This window comes from Delphinus delphis, chromosome 1 (genome assembly GCF_949987515.2).
Source record: "Delphinus delphis chromosome 1, mDelDel1.2, whole genome shotgun sequence".
In the NCBI taxonomy this organism is placed as follows: Eukaryota; Metazoa; Chordata; class Mammalia; order Artiodactyla; family Delphinidae; genus Delphinus; species Delphinus delphis.
This window is the reverse complement of record NC_082683.1, coordinates 160803183-160820685: the sequence shown is the minus strand read 5'-3', so window position 1 is coordinate 160820685 and position 17503 is coordinate 160803183. Positions and strand designations below refer to the sequence as shown.

Here is a 17503-nt window from a genome sequence, read left to right as displayed (position 1 = left end):
CTCTGCTATTAAGGAAGAAATTTTGAGATCAGAGGGGAATTGCTGCAGCATCATGCTTCTCACCCAAACGTCCCAGGCATTGGCATCTTTGCTTATTGGGAGAATATGTATATACGTACATGTGCATGTATGTATACACAGATTTGTGTGTGTTTTGAATAATACTGTATTAATATATTATGCCCATTAGAAAAGATACACAAAAATGTAAATGTTTAGAAGTTTAAGATAAATTTAAAGAAAGTCGATAATTAAAATGACGTATCATATAATCAATAATATCTCAGGCACTCAGACACTCGGAGTGAGGTACATAGTGAATAAATCCATGCTTCAAATATCTTCTTGCTAATTTTGAATTTTCTGGCTGTCTTTTTATCAGCTGCAGTTAGATTCATCCTTGCTCTTACTTTGTAGTGAGTTTATACCTAGAAGAGTAGTAACGATTGTTATTCGTTGTTTTCTCGTCGTTCACTCTGCCTTTATTATTAGTATTATCTTCCAACTGGTTTTTTTTGGCCCAGATTTCTTTTTTATTTTAACTTTATTATGAAGAATTTCAAACAAACATAAACAGAATATGAACCCCACTATATATATCCATCATACCTTCACAGTTATCAACTCATGACCCATTCTTCCCTCCAGCCCTGTAGCATTTGGAAACTAATCCCATGCATTTTATTATTTCATCTGGAAATAATTCAGTGTGTATATCTAAAACATAAGGACTCTTTAAAAAAAAACCTAACTACAATGCCATTATCATAACCAAAAAATTTGAAGGAATCTTTAACTTGAAGTAATGGGGGAATCTTTTTTAAAAAAATATTTTATTGGAGTGTAGTTGATTTACAATGTTGTGTTAATTTCTGCTGTACAGCAAAGTGAGTCATTTATACATATATCCACTCTTTTTTAGATTCTTTTCCCATATAGATTATTACAGAGTACTCAGTAGAGTTCCCTGTGCTATTCAGTAGGTCTTTATTAGCTATCTATTTTATATATAGGAGTGTATGTCAATCCCAATCTCCCAATTTATCCCTCCCCCTGCTTTCCCCCTGGTAACCATGTTTGTTTTTACATCTGTGACTCTATTTCTATTTTGTAAATAAGTTCACTTGTACAATTTTTTTAGTCCGCATATAAGCGATATATTTGTCTTTCTCTGTCTGACTTACTTCACTCAGGATGACAATCTCTAGGTCCATCCCTATTGCTGCAAATGGCATTATTTTGTTCTTTTTTTAATGGCGGAGTAATATTCCATTGTATATATGTACCGCATCTTCTTTATCCATTCCATTGTCGATGGACATTTAGGTGGCTTCCACGTCTGGGCTATTGTAAACAGTACTGCAATGAACATTGGGGTGCATGTATCTTTTTGAATTGTGGTTTTCTCCAGATATATGCCCAGGAGCAGGATTGCTGGATCATATGGTAGTGCTATTTCTAGTTTTTTAAGGAACCTCCATACTGTTCTCCATAATAGTTGTACCAACTTATATTCCCACCAACAGTGTTGGAGGTTAATGGGGGGAATTTTTGCAATAAAAAAGTCAGGTCAGGAAAGAAGGGTGTTTTTAGCACAATAAAGCTGAGGTCATAATTTCACATTTCACATAATTTCATATTTCACAACTTGCATAAACTAGTTGGGGGGTATTTCTCCAGTAAACTAGACTGGTGGTCTCTGAAGAAAAACTAATGTTTATGGTACTGGGTAATGCTGGTCTTCAGGTACTTTAGAGAAAAGCTAACCCTGGCATTGCTGGTGGAGTGAGACTGAACTGGCATAGAAGTACCCAATTCCCTCCTCGCTAAAGCACCACATCCTCTCTCCCCTTCGGCAGAAGCTGGAGCTGATGAAAATCACACCCTCTTCCCAGTGAAGTCTCACCAGGTAGAGTTTGTACATTATGGGAAGGGATGAACTGGGGACTCCATTATCCTATGGGCAGTGGTAGAGGTCGCTACGCTGGCAGGGGTTGGAGGAACACAGGCAGTTAAGGGAACAGTTAGCTTAGGAGGGAGCAATGTACACCCCTTGAAGGCCTAACCCAGGGGGCTGGAACTTTCTCTCCTGTGTGGTAAAAGGGAGCCAGTTGCCTACCCAAGGCAAGTTCCCAGTTCTTAGCCCCACCCTGCTTGGGGCAGTTCCTTGAAACTTGTCAAAACCTCCTTAATTCTCTCTCAAAATATACGTTGTACTTAATGTAGAGATGATTGGGGGTGGGGCGTGTGTACAGAATTTGTACTGGTAAGAGTATGTGAACGTTCCTGCAGAGGAGACCCGGCAGCGCAGAGGACCCGGCCAGAGAAGCGCACAGCTGTGCCACCCCGGTCCCGCACGCTCCGCTTCTGCGCTGCGGGGGACACGCTGCCTCAACTCTGGTCCCACGGCCAGGACGGCCTGGACGCCGGGCTCCAGCGTCCATGAGGAACGGTGAAGCTCGGTTCACGTCTGGATTTCATCACAACCCTCTCCCCCCATTGCAGGCATCAGCATACAACGGTCAATTTTCCTAAGTAGTAATAGTAAACAAGTTTCCAAAATGTTAAATGTTAATTCCTCAAAATCACCTCGGAAAAAAGGACAATCCTTTGGCTTGAGTATCTAGTTTTGTGAAAGAGTCACTAAATTGTTCTGATTTCCCTTTTCTCCACCGACATCCCTGGACAGATTTGCAGACCAGGGAGTGGAAACGGTCAAGACAACCGGGGCTCAAGTCTGATATTTCGGGCTGACGAGGAGATTTGGGGCCACTCCGTTTGGGAGGAGGCACTTCCTCAGGGGGCAGTTCCCTGTCTTCCGCTTCTTACCGAGCCGGCCGCCCGCCGCAGAGCCCGCTTCCGCTCCTTCCACGTGCTGGCCTGTGCCCACTACTCCGAGGAGGGCCGGGCCTCCGCGAAGAGCCTTGCTAACAGGGGTATACGACCCCGCACGCACCGGGGCCACTGCTCGGGCGACCCAGCCTGGGACGCGCCCGTAGGGCCAACACTCGTAGCCAGAAGAGAAACGCGACATGTGGGTGGGGCCGGGCGCCGGAGGCGGGCCCGCACTCAGCCGGCCCACAGCGCTTCCACCTTCTGTGGGAGTCTTTTGTGGGAACTGGGAGGGGGCCCTCGTTACATAAAGGAGAGCACGGGCCAGCCCGCTGCAGTCACGTCAGTTCCTTCCACTGCCTCCCCTCCAGTCCCGCTCGGAGGCCCAGCGAGCACCGGCCGGGACGTGACATCCAACCGCTGGTCACCGCGGCTGCGCCCGCCGCCTCACCTACCGAAGGGCTAGTTCTCGGGGTGCAGCCGCATCGAGCACCCACGCCTGCAGCCCAGCCTTTACCCAGCCTTCCCAACCAGAGGAAAAGGCTGGCGGTAGGGAAGAACGGGAGGGGCCCGCGCGCTGGGGCGGCCTCCCATTGGCTCCTCTCTCTCTGCCCTCCGTCCCGATTGGCCGCGGGTCGAGCGCACGGGCCGTGCACGCTGCCCCACGCCGCGCGACGTTGGACTGGGGGCGGGGGAGGCGGCGCAGCCAATGGGAGTGGCCTGCGGGGCGGGGCTCCCGGCGCTGGGTCTCTGGGCTAGGGCGCGCTGGTAAACAGATACGGAGTGCATGCCGGGTGTCTACGCTACGGCGAGCGCGCGGAGGCTGCGCGAAGGTGACCGCGGATCCCAGCTTCCTGCAGCCGGGTAAGGCTGCCGCCCACCGCGTGCCCTGGGCGCCGTCTGCCTGCGGCCAGATCTGTGCTCACCACCCGCTTGGGCCCTTCTTGTATCCTCAAGTAACAGCGCGGCTTCCCGTTTGCGAGTTTCATTTGCCCCAAGCTCCGGGCGCCCTGCGGCTGTCTCCTACCCCCGTGCCCACTTTAGCCCATACCTGTCTCGGGGAGGGGACGAGGGCCGCGTGCTGGTGCCTTGTCTTTTGGTCGACAGTACTGCTTTCTTGCCTCGCTTTCTCATGATAATATTTCTCTTCACGCCTAGACCCCTTTGCACTGTCTCAGGGGCGCTAACTGCCCCTGGCCCCAGGTTTGTGCCAGGACTTTGACTCGCTTGACCCGAGCCAGCTGTTGGGTTCCACAGTTGGGGGTTTTGGGTGAACTTGGGAAAGAGGACCCTTCTTGGTCCTTTCCTCCGTTGGCTTTTCTTTGGCCCCTCCTCCTACTTCTCCAATCTCCGGGGGTCTTGTGAATGGTTTGGGCTTAATTGCCTAAACTCGTGCCTTTGCCCAGTCTCTGCCCCTCTGCCAAACCCAGGCCAGTTCTCCCATGTGCCTTGTGGGATGGAAAATGCTGCGGGGGCAGGCCTGGATGCTGGAACTCTCCATTTGGACGACAGGTGCCAGTCCTCTGAAGGGTGAGAGACTTAAGTGCAACCTCTCATCCAGGGTAGGGCCTGCAGCCCATTGGAAAACTTGTCCATGCTCACTTGCACCTTGGGTGTGCGTGACAGAAGACTGAGGAGCTGGGCCTGCCAGGTCTAACTTGTTGCCAAAGGATTTGAGCATGCCTGATGCCAGCCTGCCAGTTGTCATGCTGTGCATGGGTGGGTCATGCTGGCAGGAGGGCCCATCTCCGGAGAAGAAGCAAAGCAGGGGCTGGTGGTTCTCAGGAGCAGCATCTTTCAGACTGGTGATGACTTTGGGCATTTTCAACTTTGCAAATAATGCAGACAAGGCGGGGTTAGGATTTTGGGCCTGACCTTGGGCAACTCAAAGGAAAAGTGAACTAAGGTGAGCACGTACGTGTGTGTCACATAAGACAGCGTTTCTCAACCTTTAGCAACATCCCTGGCCTCTATCCATTAGATGCTAGTAACCCCCACCCCCACACACACACACACACACACACACACACACACACACACACACACACACACACTATTTGTGACAACCAAAAATGTCTCCAGACATTGCCACATGTCTCCTAGAGGACAAAAGCAGCCTTGGTTGAGAACCACTGAGGTAAAACTGTAAAAAGAGTCTTCCCATACTGCCAGAGGCCCCCTAGGACCTGTCCATGACTGGCTGAGAGGTTTATGTAAAGGGTAGCATCTCTGTCCTAAACCAATGATAGAAGCCCTGTAGGTTGGGCTTTAATGGAGTCCCCCACTCTGCACCTGGGGGGATAGGAGTGAGGAAACCCATGGTCATTTGCTGTGCCTGCTGGGTGCATGGCAGTGACTGGCTGGGTCCGGAGTACAAAAGAAGTGGGAGACTTGTGGTTTCTGTCTTTGGGGACTTTGCAAGACTGTGGGAGATACGCATATGAAATAACCATGGGGCAGTTTTTAAATAGTGAGCAAACAAATTTATACTGTCTGAATGCTGGCAGAAAGGCCAATTCAGTTATCCATAAGTGGCTTTTCCAAGGTGATGCTTTGCTCATCCTTACTGATTTGCTGAGATATCTCTTATGTCTTATGATGTGGGAGGGTGCCAGGCCTGGGTCTGCAGAGAGTAAGTGTGTGGCTGCATTTCAGACATATATGTGGGTGTATGTACATGTGCCATGTACTCCTCCAAGAGAGGGGCTACCCAGGAGCGCAGAATGGACACTACAATTTGTACAGTTCTTTTACAGTTGATTGAAGCATCAGAGACAGTGAGCCGTTTCTTTTTGTGTGGGGAAAGACACTACTTCTGAGTCTAGATTTTGCCTTCACTGTAACCCAGAATTTATGCCCCAAACCTCAAAGTCCCAAACTGGTGGGGACGCAGAAAAGTGAAGAATGGTGATCATTGTACAGGGCAAGGAAAAACATCTGAAACCCCTGCCATGAATTTCTTTTTCTTGTTGTTAATTGATCCTATGGGGATGTATCAGGATTTTCCCATAACATTCCTTGGTTAGTTAGGGTGTCTTTTGGGTGCCCTTTCTTGCCTATAGAGAAGAATCTGGACAGGGAGGTCACTTCTCTTTTCTCAAAAAGAAGTTTACAGGAGTGTATTATTGGGAAGCTCCAAACTTGGCACGATAATTTTCCATCAAGAGCCGTGGATACTGAGTCATTATCTTTGTCAGTTGAAACAAGAGCTGTGTGCAAAATTAGACAGGAATATTTAGAGAGTTGTCTTGATCTGACAGTGGCATCTGGAAATAGTTCCAGCATTCTTGCTAAACAACAGCCAGGAACCTGGGAGAGCCAGTAGAAAGAAGAGCCAGTGGGACAGGGGGAGTGCGAGGGCCCTGCTCCTTGAGGAGTTGCACCTATGTGGGGGATGGGGTCCACCGACTCTGAGGCAGACCCTGATGTGTCTGGGTGGGCTGCTCCCCACACTTTTCAGACCCAAGTGGGTGTCCACTGGTCTGTCCACAAGCATGTTTGTCGTGGGGTTACAGGCTCCTGAGCCCTTGACCTTTTGCTTTGAGGTCAGGGGCCCACAGAATATCTAACATTGGAAATGACCCTGAAAGTCTCTTTTTATTCTCCATACTTGGATTTCCTTTTTTTTACTCTGTGCATGTAGAGAAGGATTCATGAGAAAGCTGAGTGTTTTTCACTCACCTTGCCCTTTCAGGGTATTGTAGAGTCTGTTGTAGTGAATAGTGACTGAGTTCTTGTCTCTGGAGTCCTCGACTTGCTTTTTTAAAATAGCCCATTTCCATCTGGGCCGAGGGAGAGGGGCTGCACTTGCTAGAAACCTGGAAAATCCCTGTGTGCTCTAAGGGTTGGTGCTTCTCCACATCCTGCCCTGAAGAAAAGCCCGCTCTGGAACTGTGGGTTATTCCCTCCTAGTTGAACAAATATTGACTGATTGTCTGCCTTGAGCGTGGCATTGGAAATATAAAAGTGAACAATTCCTTGGTTCCCGGACCTCAGGGAGTTGTAATAAGGGGTGTGCAGATACCACCTAAACACCCTCAGTGTGCAGATCTAGGGCTCCGGGTCTAGATCAGACCACTTCTGGCTGGTGGAAACGGCAAGGCTCTTGGAGGAGAAGGTGTGTTAGCTGGGACTCTGAGCATGAGAAAGATTTCAGCAGGAAGAGGCAGGAGTTTGGAGGGGTGAAGGGCCAGTGCTTCCCAGACGCTCTATGCTGAAGGCCAGGTTTTATTTTTTCCCAGTTTGTTGCAGACCAGCGCTTTTGCAAAACACAGTAAAAATGTCCTGACGGTGCTAAATTGCTGTGAAAGTTTCTGAGCCCTTACTCCTGTTATCTCACCGAGGATGACAATATGAGTCCAAGGACCATTCTTTGAGTAGCATTGGTCCAGGCAGTGGGCTCTTCGAGCAGAGGCATTGGGGTGGCTGAGTGTCTGGTAGGGGTGAGTGCAGTCTGGCCGGAGGGTAGGGAGTGGCAGGGGAGCAGCGGGAGGCTGGGCAAGGGAGCAGAGTGGGGTGAGTCCCCCACCCCATTTCCTGTTGAAGCAGCTTGTCTGATCTGCCCTTAGGAGTTTAGGATAGTCTGAGCAGCATTGCTGCCACTGGGCTTCCGTAGGGTCGGGGTGGTGGGGGGCAGGAGGGCTTTGGCATAGGCTCCTGGTAATTTTCACCTGACAGTTCAGTTCAGGCCAGAAAGAGTTCCCTGGGTGCCCACAACTCAGCTGCAGCCTAGTGGGCTCTGACAGAGAGGGAGGTGGCTCCCTGCCCTGGCATGTGCACAGTGGACGTGGGTACCTGTGGGTACTGGCAGACCGTGCAGGGCTTAGGGCGGGTGCAGTCCTCTGCTGTGGGAACCCAGGGTGCAGCGGTGCTGGTTCTGCTGGAGAAGGGCTGGGAAACCGCCTTCCTGTGCTGGGACGTCTAGGAGCTAGGGCGTGAAGGAGGAACAGGTTTCCATGGGAGAGAAGGATCTGAAGCTGACGCCTGAGCAGGGAGGGGCAAAGGTGGGCGCTGCTGTGGGGAGGAGAGGGGAGGGCACTCAGGCAGGCAGGCTGTGCAGAATGGGTCTTGGAATGGGTCACTTTGAGAGATCAGGGTGGATGGGGAGGGAGACCCATGAGGCAGCCTGTGAGAAGTGAAGGCGGCCTGAGTCCCAGATGGCGGGTAGTGGGGAGGTGGAATGAAGGCGTAGATTCAAGAGGTTATAAACCTGCGCAGGTGGACTCTCTGGAATAAGTTACTGCTCGGCCACTGCGCTGAGATTTCTAGTGGAGGGAGGGGTGGGGACTGTTTGGGGTGGATGGTGGTGTCACCGCTGAAAACAGAGGGGGCAGAGCTGGGCTGGCGGCAGGAAGACGGTGATGTTAGTTTTAGACGGGAAGGGGTTGAGGTGCCTGCGGGACTTTTTTCCTATCCTTTTTTATTAAGGTACAATTTGCATACCGTAAATTCACACTTTCTCGTGCGCGGTTGTGCCGTTTGACAAATGCATATAGTCATGTAACCATTACCACAGTCAAGGTCCAGAACGGTTCCGTCCTCCCCGCCCCCCGGGTTCCCTGTGCCCCTTCATCGGTGCCTGTGGGACTTGGAGGGAGAGACGTGGCATGTGTGTAACTGGATTTGTTCTAGAATTGGGCCAGTGGTTGAGATGGCCTGCCCAGCCTGGGAATGGGATGCACGGTCCTGGGGGAGCTGCCAGCCCGTGGGGAGGCTGAAGCAGCCCAGGGGACAGCGTAGAGAGCAGGGAGGATGGGGGCTGGGGACCAGGCCTGGGGACTCCTGTGGAAGTGGAGGGGGGGAGGGGGAGCTGGTGAGGGAGGTTGAGATGAGGGGCCGGGTGAGACATGGCAACCCAGCAGAGGATTTCAGGGGAGAGGGTGGGACCCGCTGGAAAGGCTGAGGAGGGTGGTGTTGACTCAGGTGGGTGGAACCATCAGGTGGCCGTGGTGAGTGCCACAGGGGGAGAGCTCGGAGTCGGGGCAGCCTGTGCTGAGGGAGAAGGGAAGGCAGGGTTGGCCGGGATGAGGCTGAAGGAGAAGCAGAGTCCACGGGAGGTTTTTCAGTATTTGGTACGTGAAAGCCGAGAGCGGGGTTTGTGGGCTTGAGGGGGAAAGCTTTTGTGGAAGGAGACATTGAAGGCAAAATGAAAAATAGGTCCGGGGCAAAGTCCTAAAGGAGGAGGGAGAGGGAGGAGGGGAATGGCCAGTGCGGGGAGGAGATAGGATGGGGGGGGGAGGGCTGAGACCGGACCGAGGGTTGAGGGTGAGCACATCTGATTGCCTCTGTTTTGAGGAAACAAGAGGTCAGTTGCAGTGAGTGAGGCCCTCTGCTTGATGTGAGAGGGGGAGGCTGGGCTGGGGGTGGCGCTTGAAGGGGAAGCCGGGCTCCTGCCAGCCTCTGAGGAGGGGTGTGTGTGTGTGTGCGTGCGCGCGTGTGTGTACGTGTGTGTGTGCGCGCGTGTGCGTGCGTGCGTGTGTAACGGGGCAGGATGGGTTTCCTGGCCGTCTGAGGAGGGGCGCGCTCCCTGCCCCTCCCCCCCGCTGGATTTTCCCAGAGGTGTTTGCTGGCCTGGGAAACACCTCACCGCCCCCGAGAAGCAGGTCTGCCCCTCCACACTTGCTATTTTCATAGAACGTCTAGAAGGGTTAGTACTCAGATTCTTTTGTGTATGATTCTTTCTAGAACCTGTTAAATCCCAATTCTCAGCACAGCCCTTCTGTGCTCAGGGTAAACGGCCGTGTCCTAATCTCTATGAACTGGAAATCATCTAGGTCAATCACCTTGTTTTACACATGAGGAAACGGGGAAACTCAGGCCCAAGGGAGAGCGGATGTGCCCAGGGTCACATGTGGCTGGTGCCCAGGGTGGGCCTGGAACCCGGGCCTGGCTGGCCACCGTCCTCCATCAGCCTCATCGTAGTACCCTTGTTGTCTGGGAACCGGAGGGCCTGATGGCAATGATCCTGCCGTCTGCCGGGCGGGATGGGAGGTCCTGGGGTCTGTTCACACACCCAGAACTTTTACATTAAATCCAGATCCTGGGGTCAAGCCGGTGTTTGCTTTCTGTCTGGCATGTTTTCTCTGCGTTTGGCCCGGGTCCTGGCTCAGGGGAGGGTGAAGGTAAGAATAGGTTGCCCTGTGACCTGCAGGTGGTGACTGTTTGACAGGTGCTGGAGCAAACATCTCCCCATCTGTCTGAGATCGAAAAAGCAGTTTGTGGCTCTTGCCCCCTAATGTGTTTACAGCCAGCATTTGGTAGAGCAAGGGCTGGGCACCACATACAGGTCAGGCCTGCTGTGCCCCTGTTCCAGCCCGCGTGAGCTCACTGGCAGCCAGGCCTGCTGTCTTTTGTCCCTCTTCCCTCTCACTCTTCTTCTAAGCAAGGAGTGGGACCGAGCAGAGGACGCAGTAGAGGTGCCGCATCCTGGGTGTGCCGCCACCCCTCCCTCCCAGTGTCTGTGTGCGCACGCGAGCAGGCTCCGGGCCCCTGTGAACGACGCTTTTCCTCCATCCTCCCTCCTCTGCCCTCACCCCATTTAACACAGGGCGCTGCTGCCGCTGTGTCCATGGCTCTGGGTGGTGGCGGTTTCAGGGTGATTGGTGACAGGAAGAGCGTTTCCCAGATGCTTAGCATCCCTGGTGTCTCTTGGGTTCTGGGTTCTAGAAGAGGGAGCTTGAGAAGCTGGGGAGCCCCTGGGCACCCGTGGGTATTAAACTGCTGGTGTGGACATGGTACAGCACCAACCCTCAAGGGGAGTATAGGTCTGGGTAAGAGATCCTCTCTCCAGGAGCGCACCATGCAGCCTGGGAGACGGGACAGGTACTCTAAGAGTCCTATAGGGCATGGCAGGGCGACCTTAGGCCATTAAGAGATGAGGGACTTTAGAGGACAAGAGGTGACTTCAGGATGGGGGGCAGACCCTATGGAGCGTCTAACATTCCATCAGGACGGGTAGGATTTTGGCAGAGGAAAGGGTGTCCCGGGGGTGGAGGTGGGAGCAGCACGTGGAAGTAGGAAAGTGTGTGTGTGTGTGTGTGTGTGTGTGTGTGTGTGTGTGTGTGTGTGTGTGTGTGTGTGTGTTGGGGCATGAGCCATTCTGGCTGAAGCGCTGGTGTGGGGTGGAGATAGTAGGAAATAAAAGCTGGAAAGATGTCTTGGGGTCCACAGTGAAGGGCCTTGAAGGCCAGGCCTGGGCCCGTGGCCTTAGTTCTGCCGGCAAAGGAGAGTGGAGGTCAGCGAGGAGACAGTCGCCTCTTCCTCTGAACATCCTCTTCTCATTTCTCCTCCTGAGTATTGTTGTCTGTCTAGGATCGTCCCTGGTAGGGTTAACTCACTGGTCTTAAAAACTATTGGGGTTTTGCCTACGCTTGTAGTGCCAGAGGGTTGCACGGGACCTCGGTGGCAGGACCTGTTAATTTAATGTCTGCACCAGTGACGTGCACAGGTGTCCGTGCCTGGCCTGTGTGTGGTGTTTGGGGGTGCTGCTGATGGAGGCAGGTTCTGGGAGTCAGCGTGGCAGGACTGGGGGCCGCGTATCCAACAGCTCCTTCCAGAGGCGCACGCCCAGAGTGGACTCAGTGTGGGGCTTCTGCCTCTTTCTCCCACTTACGTCTGAGACAGAACCGGGGTGGGATCGCTGGTGCTGAGAAGCCTAACACTCTCAACCTGGTAGCTGAGGAGCTTTCCAGAAAGGGAGTTTGGCCAGGTGGCCTTTGAGAGCCCCGTCAGCGCCTGGATTTTTAGGACTTATGATTTTCTGCAGCCAGGTGGACACACTTTTCAGGGCGTGAACCTTGCCGTGTTTCCAAGAGAGTGACTTTTGTCCTCTTTTCTAAGGCATTTCTTTCTTTTTTTTTTTTTTTAATTATTTTACTTATTTATTTTTGGCTGTGTTGGGTCTTCGTGGTGGTGCGTGGGCTTGTCTTATTGCGGATCACAGGCTCTAGGCGCACAGACTTCAATAGTTGTGGCTCGCAGGCTCAGTAGTTGTGGTTCACGGGCTTAGTTGCTCCACGCCATGTGGGATCTTCCCGGACCAGGGCTTGTACCCGTGTCCCCTGCATCGGCAGGCAGATTCTCAACCACTGCGGCACCAGGGAAGCCCCCAGGAGAGTGACTGTTGTTACTGACCTGGGGGCAGGTTTCTTATCTGCTCACTTCCTAGGCTGCAGGAGGAAAGGACTTGAGCCTGGGGTCAGACAGGCATGGATAGGCCTGCCCCTGACAGCGTTGGGACTTAGAGAAGATTTCTTTACCTTGGGAGCTGTGTCTCATCAGCAGATGGGGACAGTAATACCTCACAGGGTTGCTGTAGGATTAGGACTAATAAAAAGTGATACACACAGAAGGGGAGTAATAACTGGTAGCTGTTCTTGTTATTAATACTATTTCACTGAAATATTTAATCTGAAGTGAAAGTGTTTTGAAAGATTAAGAACGTAAGAACCGATGAGGAGCATTTTGAGGGTGCGGGCTCTTACTTGGACGTTGTGGTACCCCAGGCCGTGCACAGTGCCTGGCATGTAATGTAAGTGCTCCATGATGCTTTCAGTGTTGAACCGAGCCTGGGAAGGAGGCTGGTAGACGAATGGGGCGTATTTATACTGAAAGCAGGCAGGACTCTGTCATAATGTGTCTTGAGCTGCCCATGGGATACGTGAGAACCTACCACAGCACCTGGCACTTAGCTGGCACTCAGTACCACTTGTGGAGTGACTAAACTAAGTTATTTTAGATGAATGATCCGGAAATTATTCTAGAATATCGCCCCTCTTCCCAACCCAATGATGTATCTTTTAAAAATAGCCACTGCATTAGTTTCCTATTGCTGCTGTAACAAATTACCACAAATTCAATGACTTAAGACGCCACAACTTTATTATTTTACAGCTCTGGAGGTCAGAAGTCTGAAATGGGTATCACCTGGCTGAAATCAAGGAGTCAGCAGGGCAGATTCTCTCCGGAGGCTCAAGGGCAGAGCCCCTCCCCTTGCCTTTCCAGCCTCTCGGGGCTGCTTCATTCCTTGGCCGTGGTTCCTTCCTCACAACTGCATCACTCCAGCGTCTGCCTCTCTCACATCTTTCTCTCCCTCTTCTGACTCAGATCCTCCTGCCTCTCTGTCTCTCATAAAGACCCTTGATTACATTGGGCCCAGCCGGATAACCCCCCCATCTCAAGATCTGTAACGTAATCACACTTTCAGAAGTCCCTTTTGCCACATAAGAGAACATAGTCACAGGTTCTGGGGATTAGGGTGTGAACATCTCTGGGGGGCCATCAGTCAGCCTCCCAAAGCCACCCACAGTATTTTGGCCAGATTTAAACACAACCCCTTAAATATCTGATTTTAGTTTAAGATAAACTCCTCAACTACAGCTCCAGGGTTCCCCACCAGGGTTCTTATTCACCTACCTGTGTGACAGTACAGATGACACTTGTATTTGTGTGGTCAGGGTCCATCTGTGTGTGGAGGTAGGTGGGGAAAGAGTCAGAGGTGTGTGAGATGTGAGCCTTATTATTGGAAAGACTTCTGTGTGCCAAAGATAACTTACAAAACGGGGCAGAATCTGACCAGCAGTGGAAAATTTACATCAGCTGATGGGAAGACAAAATCATAAGAGCCAAGAGTAAGTTAGGGCCTGATTAGAAATGTGTCCTTGAATATATGTGACATGTTCATACATTTCAAAGTACTTCTGCCTCTCTTATTTAGATTGGACATAATAAGAACTTATGCTGTCATAATATCCAGGTGAGGAAACAGATTATAGGAAACGGGTTCAGGGACAGGCCTGGAGTGGCCTGGCCGGGTGGAGCAGAGCTGATGCACAGGCCCGGAGGCAGGCCTCATTCAGTTTTAGAAGTGCAGGGATGAAGGGTTGGTGTGAGAGGGAAGGAATTGGAGCAGCGCTTACATGGCACAGGTGTAAGCGGAGGCTGGACGGGAGGCCTGGGTCCCGACTTCAGACTCAGGAGTTTGGAGCTTATCCTCTAGAAAACTACAAGCCATTTGAGCCGGGGCTTAACATGATGAAAATGGATTTGGAGAAGGTTAATCTGGCAGCAGATGGGCTGTAGCTTGGAGACAGGGAACTTGTGGGGGTCAGAGGGGTTCCCCAGCACTGTCAAAAGCCTGTGCTTACCTGGCGAAAGCCTCCTGTGCTGTTGTCTCCTCTGAGAGTGGTATTGACCATGGTGAGGATTACCAGCAGTATTTATGTCCTGGTTGTCTAGGCACTCCTAGCAGGCTGCCAGCACACCAGACCACCTCTCCTGAACGATGCCTCACACCACAGCCGAATCAGCCTCACTGGCCCCCGAGAGAGGGCGAGTCCGCTCTCCCCGAGTCAGATCTGGTGCTGTACCCAGCCCGGGTGCTGGGGTAGAAATCGGTAAGAGGGCTGTCCACACTGGTCTCACCAGGTCTGAGTGACTTGGTGAGTCCTTCCAGAGTGTCCGTGTGGTCTTAATAATGATCGTATCGGCTAATGGTTTTGAGGACCTACTGTGTGCCAGGCACTTGGGGTCCTAAGTACTGTTATATGGATTACCTAACCCACTCCTCTTGAGAACAGATGAGGGAAACTGAGTTGCAAAGATGAGCTTCAATGACTACTTGGGTTCACAGCAGAGTCAGGCTTTGAACCTGGGGCGCCCAGCTCCAGAGCATCTTGACTGCTTCATCAGTATCACTTCCTGAACGAAATCTTTTTTAATGTTCTAAGCAGAAAACTTGGGTGGGTTTTTGGTCAGACAATGAAATTGCCCTCAGGACCCCATGCTCGGCAGGTTGGTACTTGTCATCAGTTATGTTTGCTCCCCAGTGGGAGGAAAGACCACTTGGGACCCTCTGTGCTACTCACCTGTGCCTTGGAGTCCGGCCCGTGCAGTTTCATACGCAGCATTGGGTTTCTCTCTGGATTATCATTAGAGGCTGGAACTTCTCCTTCTGCTGCTTTTTTATCTCCCCCTCCCTGGCCCCAGCCCAGTGCCCACCTTGGGGCGACACACCAGGGAATCCTAAGAATGTCTTCTTCTTTTTTTAAATAAATCTATTTATTTATTTATTTATTTTTGGCTGAGTTGGGTCTTTGTTGCTGTGCGCAAGCGGGGGCCACTCTTTGTTGCGGTGCGCAGGCTTCTCATTGTGGTGGCTTCTCTTGATGCAGAGCACGGGCTCTAGAGGCGCGTGGGCTCAGTAGTTGTGGCACATGGGCTTAGTTGCTCCGCGGCATGTGGAGTCTTCCCGGACCAGGGCTCGAACCCGTGTCCCCTGCATTGGCAGGAGGATTCTTAACCACTGTGCCACCAGGGAAGCCCCTAAGGAATGTCTTCTTAATCACCCATTGGGTGGAGAATGAAGGCTTGCAGTCTAGGACATCAAAACACACTCTTATTTGTTTTCTCCTTTTATCTGTTAAATGGTTGCCTGGCTCCTGAGCCATGATAGATTCGAGTTCTAGCTCTACTTGTTGTTATTCACTGTGTGACTTTCGGCAAGTTACTTAACCTCTCTGTGCCTTAGTTCCTTCATCTGTAAAATGGGCAAAATACTAGTACTTACCTTTTAAAAGTGAGTCAGGTAATACACATAGAACACTTAGCACACAGCCTGGCGTATAATAAACTCCCAGTAAATAATAGCAGCTATAGTTATCATCACATTGTGCTGGTTTTCTGCTTCTCACAGAATAAAAATGTTTGGGGAACTGGTGAAATTCATTGGAGGAGACTGTCACAGTGCCTGCTATTCAACAAACTCTTGAGTGGTTAGCGTAAGAGTGTATACGTTTTAACTGGTTCCAAGAAAAATCCCAATAGTCCAGAAATGGCTTTGGAGGAACATGAAGTCCTTAGCCCAGGAGACAACTTGAGGTCCAGAAACGAGCTCCTTTCCTTACGGGGCACAATTCCGCTGTGCCGCCCCACAGTAGCGGACATCGTGTCTGCCTGTGTCTCCCCTCCAACTGCCCCCCCCCAGAACTCGGCTGCCCTGTTCTAGGTGACCCAGTAAAAGGTGGTCACCACAGAACCCTCCCTTTGTCCCTGGGGCCTCTGGGTGGTGGGCAGCTCTGTGCCTGGTGAGGTACCCATCTTTTGGGGTCAGGAGCAGAGCTGTAACGGGGGGGTCCTCACCCCAACACCGGCCTTGTTGGGCTGCTCTGATTTAACTCTAGTGACCTTTCCGGATTTCCTGGGACAGTTGTGGTTACGTTTTACTCTGTTGCCCTAGAATAAGGGTTAACAAACTTTCCTTGAAGAGCCAGATGGAAAAAAAAAGAGCCAGATAGGAAATATTTTAGGCTTTGTGGGCCATAGTTCTCACTTGCAACTGCTCAACTGTGCTGTTATAGCTTAAAACCAAACCAAACCAAACCCCCAAACCCCAAACAGCCATAGATAGTGCACATGTAGATGAACGAGCTGTTGCCAGTACCTGAATGAATGAGCAAGGCTGTGTTCCAGTAAACGCTTATTTACAAAAACAGGCAACAGGGCTGCATTTGGCCCCATGGTTTGCTGACCCCTGATCTAAAAGGGCACCAGTCATGTTACGGAAAAACCCTAACAAATTTTTTGCCAGCCCATACATGTCTTAACTTTCGGTTCAGAAAAATGTGATCACTGCACTAACTACATTATTCTAAACTAGGATCCTGTTTTGGGGAAAGTACCGTTAATTATTTCTATCTTTGAACACAGGGGCCGGCATTAGACCTGCCTCTGCCAAGTGGTTTTCTCACCACTTTCTGAGCAGCACAGTTGAGCCTCTTTCCCAAAAGTGGGGTGGCCGCGTTCCACCTTCCTGGTGGCCTGTCAGGGGCAGTTGTTTGCTGATGAAGGACAGTGGCTAAAGGGTGTAGAGAGGTAGTATTTATAGCACTCTGATTTGCTATCTAACCCTCTGCCCATCCCGCCCAGGACAAACGCTTCAGGGATGTGGGATAGTTTCTTTAAATCACACCTTTGTGTGCTTGCTTTTATTTTAACAACAGATATTTAAGATTATTTTTATATAACTTATTTTCTGTTATAAAAGTAGTACATGTTCTTTGTAGAAAATTTTAGGAAATAAAGTAATAAGAATCTATCACCCCACCACCCAGAGAAAACCACTGTTCCTGTTTTGCATGCTCTGTTTCTATCATCCATCTCCCTCCCTCCCTCCCTCCCTCCCTCCAAAATAAAGGATAATACTGTTTTGTAACCTGCGTTTTTCCTACATGGGAATATATAGTAAACTTTCTTATTTGTCAATAAATACTTTCCACAGTGTCATTTTAGATGGCTGCATAGCAGTCCATCTAATGGGTGTACCACTGTTTATGTAGCCAGTCTTAGACAATGTTGTCATTTCCATTCTTGGGGCTGCATTATCACACATCCACGGTTAAGGAAATGCAGTTTGACAGAATTTGGCTGGATGCTTAGATAACTTTCAGGCAGGATGGCCTGGGAAGGAGACAGGGAAAGGGGACTTTAGTGGTAGACATGCAGGTTTGGGGCATTCCAGAGGTGACTTGCAGCTGTGGGGGATGAATGACCCTAGTGGCCTGTCTCTCACCATAGAAAGTTGACTCACCAGGCCTGGCTGGGGCTGACTGACAGGGGAGGGGGAGGCTATGAGGTGGGATTTGAGGGGGGGACAGAGGCTCTTTATATCTTCCCC

The 17503-nt window shown here is 51.0% G+C and overlaps 1 protein-coding gene across 3 annotated transcripts in view; it reads left to right on the top strand.

The window, feature by feature from the left end:
• The first annotated feature begins 3582 nt into the window (after window positions 1–3582).
• Window positions 3583–17503, top strand: part of COQ8A (coenzyme Q8A) — a 49029-nt gene continuing 35108 nt past the window's right edge. The window contains exon 1 of one of the 3 annotated variants that reach the window (XM_059997272.1): window positions 3583–3696. The gene's annotated coding sequence lies outside the window, so the exon portion shown is untranslated. Of the gene's footprint in view, window positions 3697–8801; window positions 8904–9088; window positions 9137–17503 lie in introns of those variants that run through there. The other 2 variants (XM_059997279.1, XM_059997265.1) reach the window with 2 other exon arrangements.